Genomic DNA, 9,903 nt, shown 5'->3' on the forward strand with positions numbered 1-9,903 from the left:
AGCCAGACAGAGAACAGCCAGGGAATTCCTAGAGGCATGGCATTCATCCACAAACTCCATCAACAAACACATCGACCTGGACCCAATATACCAACCACTACAGCGGACAGCTGAAACTGACAACCGGAAGCGGCAGGGACAGACCACTATAAACACCGGAGGAAACATCAAAGAAGCGCTTCGCAGGAGGCTCCCAAGCACTGATGATGTCGCCTAGCCAGGGGACGAAACATTTGCAACAAAAACTTCCAGCTCGGCGAACAGAACCACAACAACAAGCACCCGAGCTACAAATCTTCGCACAAACTTTGAACTCCTATATTCAATGCTCTGACCAATAAAGGAAAGAATGCGAAACACCTTCTTCACTACTTTATCTACCTGCTATTCCACTTTCAAGGAACTATGACCCTACACTCCAAGGTCTCTTTCTTGAATGAATCTGTCCGTCCACCTTTGATTCTTCCCTATCTCCACTTTTCTCACCCAAATCAGGGTATACTCTGTTCTTCTCTAAACCAGTCCTTAATAGGCTACACGTAGACCGAAACAGTATAACAGCATAATGGGGAAGACTGCAGCTAAACTTAACATCTATAAATGCCACACAAATTTACCAGCTACATTTATAACAACATCACATTGATAACCTTATCACAGAAAAATGTTTTGGAGTTTTAATTTTTTAACCTCTGTTGCATGTTCTCAATTTAAGGACAAGTGATAAGAAATTGGCTTATCACACAATGTAAAAGAAATAACATCGTTCTTATCTTATAAACCGTTGAAGAGATGTTTTTAGAATGGTTTCCTGCCTGGTATACATAATAGGCATTATTGCTCCTCTAGGCTTTGAAGTAGGTTGGTTGATATTTCTTTTGTGATATTAATGGGCTGCCAAAAGTCAGTCTTTACTTCATTGTCTAGTCATGCACTGATAGCAGTTTATTTTCAATATCTGTCGACCATTAGAAAGATGTTAACTGATGATGCAATTAAAGCAGGTTGTATGCGATATGTGTAACACCAACACGGTTACAAAAAAATTCAGTTCTTTACTAATCCAATTCAATCAGTGTCTTTCCAACATTGCTATGTTCTTATAAAAGATTTTTACTTTTATTGTGAGAAGGGATGGATTGTCTGTTTGGAGTTGTGGCTTTCCAATTCAGATACAGATATCTAAAATAGATAGTACAATTTTTTAAAAAACAAATCTCATTTTCGACTACTTGAACAAGAATTGAAGGATTCTAACTTTCCCTCAGAGTAATATCCAGCTCGGTTGTGAGGATTACATGGACATCATAAACCATCGATTGCAAGTATCTCAACATTGTCCAAAAGGACTGAGAGGAAGTGTAGGCCAAGATCCTGAACAAGGTAAACTGATAGTATTTTGTTGTTAGCAGTGTTTATTGTGTCTGAATAATACATTATGTAACTGTGTCAAACTGGCTCTCATCATCCTTCTCAACTTGTCTGTAGCATTTGACAATGTTAAATGTCTTATTCTATCATTCAGTTGGCTGGGACATTGTTCCATTGTTATGTACCAAATCATAGCCAGTGAGTGATCTGCAAAAGGAAATGAAACAATTAAGCAGCATTACTTTTGGTACCCTATCAAAATTCGATCTTTCCATCACTTCTGTTTTGCATGTACATCTTATTCCTTAGCAACACCCTTCAAGAACACAGCATCAGATTTCACATATGTATTGATGACACTCAGCTCGACCTCACCTCTTTCTCTATACACTCCTCAGCTGTTGCTAAATTATTGGACTGCTTATCCAACATTCAGTATTGAATGAGCAGAAATTTCATCTAGCTAACTATTGGGAAGACCATTATTTTCAGATCTTCCATTATAAACTATGTCTGTTCCCAACTGACACAAATCCACATCTCTCCTTGATCACTGCCTGAGGCATAACAAGTCTGTCCACAACTTTGATGTCAAAATGACCCAGAGTCAAGCTTCGGACTACATATCCTTGACAGCATGAGCATCATCTACTTCCAGTTCCTTAACAGCAACCAACTATAGCCCTGCCTTAGCTCATCTGCTGCCGAGACTCTTATCTATGCCACAGTTTTACCCTTTGAGAGTACCTTTGAAGGTCTTCCAAACTCGGTCTTTTGTATCCTAACTCAATCCAAGTCTCTTTAAATCACATTTGCACTCTATGCCGTTTGGTTCATGTTAAAGTAATCCTGTAAGACTGAAAACTCATCTTTGCTTTTAAATCCTTCTATGGCCTTCTCTTCTCTATCATTGTAACCGCCTCCAGCCCACAACCATTGAGATATCTATACTCATCTACATTTGCCCTCTTGAGCATCTTCAATTGGTGACCATGCTTTAGAGTCTAACTGCTGGAATTCCCTCACTAAACCTTTTCTTCCTTCTACAAATGGTCTCTAAAATTTACATCTTTGACCAAGCTTTGGGGTGACTGCTGTAATGTTGCTCTCTGTGACTCGGTATCAAAGCTTTGTTTTATAATGTTTCTGTAAATTGTTTTGTAATGTTATATTCCATAAATATGCTATAAAAATGCAAGTTGGTGCTGTACCAGTGTCTTTGATATGCATCTTCCTCCTCTCACTCACCTTGTCTCTTTACTCTAGAGCCTTGTAGTTTGAGCAGTTACAGGAAGTGAGGCAATGTCACATGATTTTGCTCTCTCTGCCAGCCTTGAAGCTGTTCTATAAAGGTGTTAAATGAAAGTACTGCACATGCTGGAGATCTGAAATTAAAATAAAAGTGTTGGAGAATCTCAGCAAATGTAACATGCATCTGTGGTGAGCTGTGAGAGAAACAAAACGAGTTAATGTAACTTGTACCTGACGGTTATCATGCAATTAACCACTGCATCTCGCGAAGACAAGAGCCACGTCAAAGTTCCTCTACCCTTGTAAACCAAATAGGCCCTTAGCCCCAGTTGAAGAAAGAGGACTGGTTGCAGCTCCTTCTGCCCACAAATAATACAGGCACCGCAGCAAAATGTTCCTTAAATAACATTAATATCTTTCATACATCAGCAGACTCTTGTAACAGTTCTTCTATTAAACACTTTTGTCTTGACCTCTCCCCCACCTTCAAAAGCTTCTTTAAAATCCATCAGCTACAATGAAATCCCCACCTCCTTGTTTCACTCTTCTATTGGTGGTACAGTTGTCCGGCATTTTGGTCCGTTATGTTGTAAATCCCTTCCTAAATGGGCTACTAAGGCATAAAAGAAGTTCATTAATAGCTTGAATTACAAGCTCAAAAGTAGGAAAGAATTGGCACTGAGACAAAATCGATCACAGATCTTCAGCACATTACCACCAATGAATCACAAACACCGTAGCCAAATTCCACAGGCATTCAATGAGATAAATAATCAGTTAATCTGTTTTTTTTTCAGTGAAGCTGTTTGAGTATTGGATGGGATACAAAGAATATTTCCACTCTTCTTTAAATAGAGGCATGGCTTCATTCCCACTTATCTGATGAAGTTAAGATTGTATTTGAATGCTTCAGTTCTGAGGAAGGGACCCAAAACGTTAATGCTAATTTCTTTTCTCAGATGTCGGCAGACATACTGAGCTTTTCCAGCAAGTTCATTTTTTTGTTTCTGATTCATACAACATCTGCAATTCTTTTAGTTTTTATGTAAGATGTTATTTGTATGTTTACCCTTCTGACACTGCAATATCCTTCAGTGTTGCACTGTCACATTGTCATGTCATTTTAAATTATCTGCTATAACCCTGGAGTAGGATTTCACCCCTCAATTTGCTGATTTAGTAATGAAAGAAACAGTTAAACTAATAGCTGAAACATTAGCTATCATGTATTTAATATCTGTCACTTAGTCCCTTTACTGAGTCAGAAGGGTGTGGGTGCAATTTCCAAAAATACTTGAAGACAAAATTCAGGTCAACACTCAATTTAAGCACTGAGGGAGCACGTCACTGCCAGACATGTCATCTTTTGGACAAGACATTAAGGTGAGGTCTCTTTTGTTCTCTTAAATGGATGTAAGCTATCCTATCGAACTTTTTTCAAAAATTAATGGGGCTCCCTCTAGCCTAGCTTGTATTAGCAGAACCGTTTATATAGTATTGTTAACAAATATTTATAAACCCTGCAGGGTCGGAGGCTGAAGGGGTGACCTGGATAGCATAAATAGACAAGGTCTTTTCCCCGGATTGGGGAAGTCCAGAACTGGAGGGCATAGGTTTAGGGTGAGAGGAGAAAGATTTAAAAAGGACTTAAGGGGCAACTTTTTCACACAGAGAGTGGTACGAGTATGAAATGAGCTTTCAGAGGAAGTGGTGGAGGCTGGTAGAATAACAATATTTAAAAGGCGTCTGGATGGGTAAATAAATAGGAGGGGTTTAGAGGGATATAGGCCAAGTGCTGGCAAGTGGGACTAGATTAATTTAAGATATCTGGTCGGCATGGATGAGTTGCACCGGAGGATCTGTTTCTGTGCTGTACATCGTTATGACCCCATGACTTTATGTTCATATTAGCGAAGGAAAGCTCTTGTTCCAGCTTTTGGTTGAGATCTCCTGAACTTAAAATCCCAATGAAGGTCATGTGAGACTCAGGAATTAGAATGATAAAAGAGAAAATGCTAAAAATGTGCATGAAACATTTCTAATGCATTAATTAATACATTAATGCATTTCTAATGATATTGCACTTTATTATGCATGGATCTATTAATTCACACAATCCTTTCATTCTTATCCAAACAGAGTAAAGATAGGGTTAATGCTAGCAGTTCTGGCAGAGAGCGTGTAGCAAACAATTAATCCATCTTTTCAATTCACATCACAACTTCTGATTTTCCCTGCAGTGCATTCTCACTATTTTCATTTTCATTCAGGTGGAAGGTGGTAACACAACTCTTTCTTTCTCCTAAAGCAGACACTTTGGAATCTGGGTTTTACAACACTCATGCAAAAATGATTATTATTTGTGTCTATAATTACTTTTCACAATTAGCATAATATCATGCAGTCAGTAAGTCCAGTCCTATACATATCAGCTAACATTGTGATCAAAATAAAATTCACCCTTTTAGGTCATTACATTAGCTTGACACAATTGCATTGATTTTTTTTTTGTGGATTTTGTTCTGTTGTTTAAGTGGTGAATCATTTTTGGAGTGAGTGAAGCATTATGCTATTAAATAATGGAGTTGTTTTACATCAAGGTCACTCACTGCAGCAATGTTTCCCTCGAGAACATACATCAGTGGTAGTCCAGGAGGTAGACTTCAATTACATTTGAGCCAGAGCCAGACTGGCAGTACTGATGAGAACTAGACATGGACTCTTTGGCATCATTTGTTAATGCCCTATTTACAAGATGTTGACTCTTGACTGAGTTCAGTGCAGGAATTTTAAAAGTTAACTCATGTAGTTAAAGGTAAGCTTATTGGATTTTTTTGAACTAGGCTTTTCTTTGAAAAGAATTTGTTCACAGGTTGATTTTAAGTTGGAAAATCCAATAATCATGGTGGAGGAAGGCAGCCACTACCCCAGCACTTTCATCTCTGGTATAGTAATAACCACATGGACTAAAAGGCAAGCAACATATGCATCACAAAAGTAGCAGGTAATGACCATCTCCAGCAAGAGATAATCTAACCATCAACATTTGAAATTCAATGGCACTACTATCTCCAAATTTCTCACTATCACCATCTTGGGGGTTACCATTGACCCAAAAACTGAACTCAACCAATCATTTAACACTGTGGGTACAAGAGCAGGTTTAAGGCTAGGACTTCCGTTGTGGATTATTTACTTCTCTATCTTCAAGGCACAATAACAAATGTGATGGAATACATTGGTTAGATGAGGGCTGGTCTTGGAATCAGCTTCTATGATAGGAAAGCAAGGAATTGAGCATCTCACATTTCTGAAAAATGTGTTTTTGGATGTCAAGTAAGATTTTAATGAGCTTTTGTGTAGCTTCCTCCGCATTTCATTTCTCGGCAGCAGTTGGAGTGGGAGGAGTGACAGCGAAGACCAGAGGTCCAACAGGAAGGTAAATTTTAAAAGGTATAAAAGTTTACCTCAGGTACAGGGAGAGCACACATTGAGCAGGAGCAGACATGGGATTGCTGGCTAAGTGAGGCTTTATATTTGGGTGGTTGCTTTACCCGAAACACGACTCGGGCAGTATCTCCCATCCTCCTCCTCCTCCTCCTCTAACCAAACAAAAGGCTTTGTGTACCGGATTGGTAAGGTGACTAATTTCTTCTTTTTAAAAGTTTTTCAGTAGTCTCATTGGGAATTCAGAATAGTGGGCATTTGAATGTTCCTCCTACAGAATGTGGGAGGTAAGGGTCACCAGTAGTGTCCCTGCTGACTGCATCTGTGGGAAGTGCTCCCAACTCAAGCTCCGCAAAAACCACATTAGGGAACTAGAGCTGGAGCTGGATGAACTTTGGATCATTTGGGAGGTGGAGGGGGTTATTGAGAGGAGTTACTGGGAGGTAATCACATCTCAAGTACAAGAAGAAGGCAGATGGGTTACCGTAAGGGGACAGAAAGGGAACTGGCAGGCGGTGCAGGGATCCCCTGTGGCTGTTCTCCTCAACAACAAGTATACTGTTTTGGATACCGTTGGGGGGGGGGACAACTTACCAGGAGTAAGCAATGGGGCACAGGTCTCTGGCACAGAGTCTGTCCCTGTTGCTCAGAAGGGAGAAGAGGAACAGAGCATTAGTCATTGGGGACTCCATAGTTGGGGGGGGGGGGGGGGCAGATAGGAGGTTCTGTGGGAATGAGAGAGACTCACGGTTGGTATGTTGCCTCCCAGGTGCCAAGGTTCATGATGTCTCTGACATTGCTTTTGGGATCCTTGAGGGGGAGGGGGAGCAGCCCCAAGTCATGGTCCACATAGGCACCAACGACATAGGTTGGAAGAGAGAGATGGGGTCTTAAGGCAGAAATTCAGGGAGCTAGGGTGGAAGCTTAGAGCTAGAACAGAGTTGTTATCTCTGGTTTGTTGCCCGTGCCACGTGCTAGCGAGGCAAGGAATAGGGAGAGAGAGGAGTTGATCATGTGGCTACAGGGATGGTGCAGAAGGGAGGGTTTTGGATTCCTGGATAATTGGGACTCTTTCTGGGGTAGGTGGGACCTGTACAGACAGGATGGTCTTTGCCTGGGAGTGATGTTTGTTAATGCTCTTCGGGTAGGTTTAAACTAATCCAGCAGGGGGATGGGAACCAAAATTGTAGTTCGAGTATATGGGAGGTTGACAGTAGTGAAGTCAGAACTAAGATTTCAAGATTGCAAGAAGGCACCAGCAAGTAAGAGGTTGGTTTGAAGTGTGTCCACTTAAATGCCAGGAGCATCAGGAATAAGGTGGGTGAACTGCAGCATGGGTTGGTACCTGGATTTCGATGTTGGGGCCATTTCAGAGACATTTGTAGAGCGGGGACAGGAATGGTTATTGCAGGTTCCGGGATTTAGATGTTTCAGTAAGTACAGAGAAAACGGTAAAAGAGGGGGTGGTGTGGCACTATTAGTCAAGGACAGTATTACGGTTGCAGAAAGGACTTTTGAGGACTCATCTACTGAGGTAGTATAGGCTGAGATTAGAAACAGGAAGGGAGAGGTTACCCTGTTGGGGGTTTTCTCTAGGCCTCCGAATAGTTCCAGAGATGTAGGGGATAGGATAGCCAAGATGATCATTGATAGGAGCAAGAGTGACAGGGTAGTTGTTATGGGGAACTTCAACATTTCAAATATTGACTGGGAATATTATAGTTCAAGTACTTTAGATGGGTTGGTTTTTGTCCAATGTGTGCAGGAGGGTTTCCTGACACAGTATGTAAACAAGACAACTACTGTGAGGCAGTAGTGCTAACCACTGTGCCACCATGCCGCCCATGAAATATGGAACCTATTCAAGGACCAGCTACAGGTGTCCATGATAAGTAAGTACTGGTCAAGCAGGGAGGAAGTTGTCGAGCACAGGAGCCGTGCTTTACTTAAGAAGTTGAATCTCTTGTCAAGAGTAAGAGGAAGGTTTATGTTAAGATGAGCCGTGATGGCTCTGTTAGGGCACTTGAGATTTACAAGATAACCAGCAAAGACCTAAAGAGAGAGCTAAGAAGAGCCAGAATGGGACATGAGAAGTCATTGGCGAATAGGATCGAGGAAAACTCTAAAACTTTCTCTGGGTATATCAGGAATAAAAGAATGATTAGAGTAAGATTAGGTCCAATCAACATAGTAGTGGGAAGTTGCGCATGGAGTCAGAGGAGATAGGGAAAGTGCTAAATGAATACTTTTCATCAGTATTTACACTAGAAAAAGACAATGTTGTCAAGGAGAATACTGAGATACAGGCTATTAGACTAGATAGGTACATAAGGAGGAGGTTCAAGAGGGGAGTAGAGATAACCCTGGTAATTTTGGACCTGTGAGCCTTACTTCACTTGTGGGTAAATTTTTGGAAAGAGGTGTAAGAGATAGGATTTATAATCAGTTAGAAAAGAACAAGTTGATTAGGGATAGTCAACATAGTTTTGTGAGGAGTAAGTCATGCCTCACAAACCTTATTGAGTTGTTTGAAAAGGTGACTAGACAGGTGGATGAGGGTAGAGCAGTTGATGTGGTATATATGAATTTCAGTAAGGCATTTGATAACATTCCCCATGGTAGGCTATTGCACAAAATATGGAGGCATGGGATTGAGGGTGATTTAACGGTTTGGATCAGAAGTTGGCTAGCTGAAAGAAGACAGATGGTGGTGGTTGATAGGAAATATTCATCCTGGAGTTCAGTTACTACTGGGGTACTGCAAGGATCTGTTTTGGGTCCACTGTTGTTTGTCATTTTTATAATAACCTAGATGAGGGCATAGAAGGATGTGTTAGTAAATTTGCGGATGACACTAAGGGCAGTAGAGTTGTAGATAGTGACGAAGGATGTTGTAGGTTACAGAGGGACATAGATAAGCTGCAGAGCTGGGCTGAGAGGGGTAGCAAATGGACTTTAATGTGGAAAAGTGTAAGGTGATTCACTTTGGGAGGAGTAACAGGAATGCAGAGTACTGGGCTAATGGTAAGATTCTTGATAGTGTAGATAAGCAGAGAGATCTTGGTGTCCAGTACATAGATCCTTGAAAGTTGTCACTTAGGTTGAAAGGGTTGTTAAGAAGGCATATGGTGTGTTAGCTTTTATTAGTAAATGGATTGAGTTTCGGAACCATGAGATCATGCTCAGGAAGCTTTGGAAGGGGTTCAGAAGAGATTTACGAGGATGTTGCCTGGTTTGGAGGGAAGGTCTTAGGAGGAAAGGCTGAGGGACTTGAGGCTGTTTTGACTAGAGAGAAGAATGTTGAGAGGTGACTTAATTGAGACGTATGAGATAATGAGATAGTTAGATAGGTTGAACAGTGAGAGCCTTTTCCCTCTGATGGTGATGGCTAGCATGAGGGGACATAGCTTTAAATTGAGGGGTGATACATACAGGACCGGTGTCAGAGGTAGTTTCTTTACTCAGAGAGTAGTCGGGGCATGGAATGCATTGTCTGCTACAGTAGTAGACTCACCAATTTTAAGGGCATTTAAATGGTCATTGGATAGGTATATCGATGAGAATGGAATAGTGTAGGTTAGATGGGCTTCAGATTGTTTCTACAGGTTGATGCAACATCAAGTGCCAAAGGGCCTGTACTGTGCTGCAATGTTCTATGTTCTATATTTGCTGATATTTAAGGTAACATCATTGTGGTCCTACCAGCCCATGAATAATATGGGCAATGATGAGTCAATTGCTATAGTATTGTGAGAACAAGAAAATGAGATTTTCAACATGGAGAAAAATGTCCAATTTTCCACGTAAATTTTTAACAATGAGACAAGAAGCTCA

The 9,903-nt window shown here is 40.8% G+C and overlaps 1 long non-coding RNA gene across 1 annotated transcript; it reads right to left on the reverse strand.

The window, feature by feature from the left end:
* Positions 1–1,430: 1,430 nt before the first annotated feature.
* Positions 1,431–3,073, reverse strand: LOC122540129 (uncharacterized). Its single transcript, XR_006309242.2, has 3 exons — positions 2,854–3,073; positions 2,620–2,756; positions 1,431–1,578 (listed from the first exon to the last, which is right to left on the reverse strand). It is a non-coding gene; the product is annotated as an uncharacterized LOC122540129 (long non-coding RNA).
* Positions 3,074–9,903: the final 6,830 nt, after the last annotated feature.

This window comes from Chiloscyllium plagiosum, unplaced genomic scaffold (genome assembly GCF_037043375.1).
Source record: "Chiloscyllium plagiosum isolate Xiang-an unplaced genomic scaffold, Cpla_swu_hap1 HiC_scaffold_37, whole genome shotgun sequence".
Classification (NCBI taxonomy): domain Eukaryota; kingdom Metazoa; phylum Chordata; class Chondrichthyes; order Orectolobiformes; family Hemiscylliidae; genus Chiloscyllium; species Chiloscyllium plagiosum.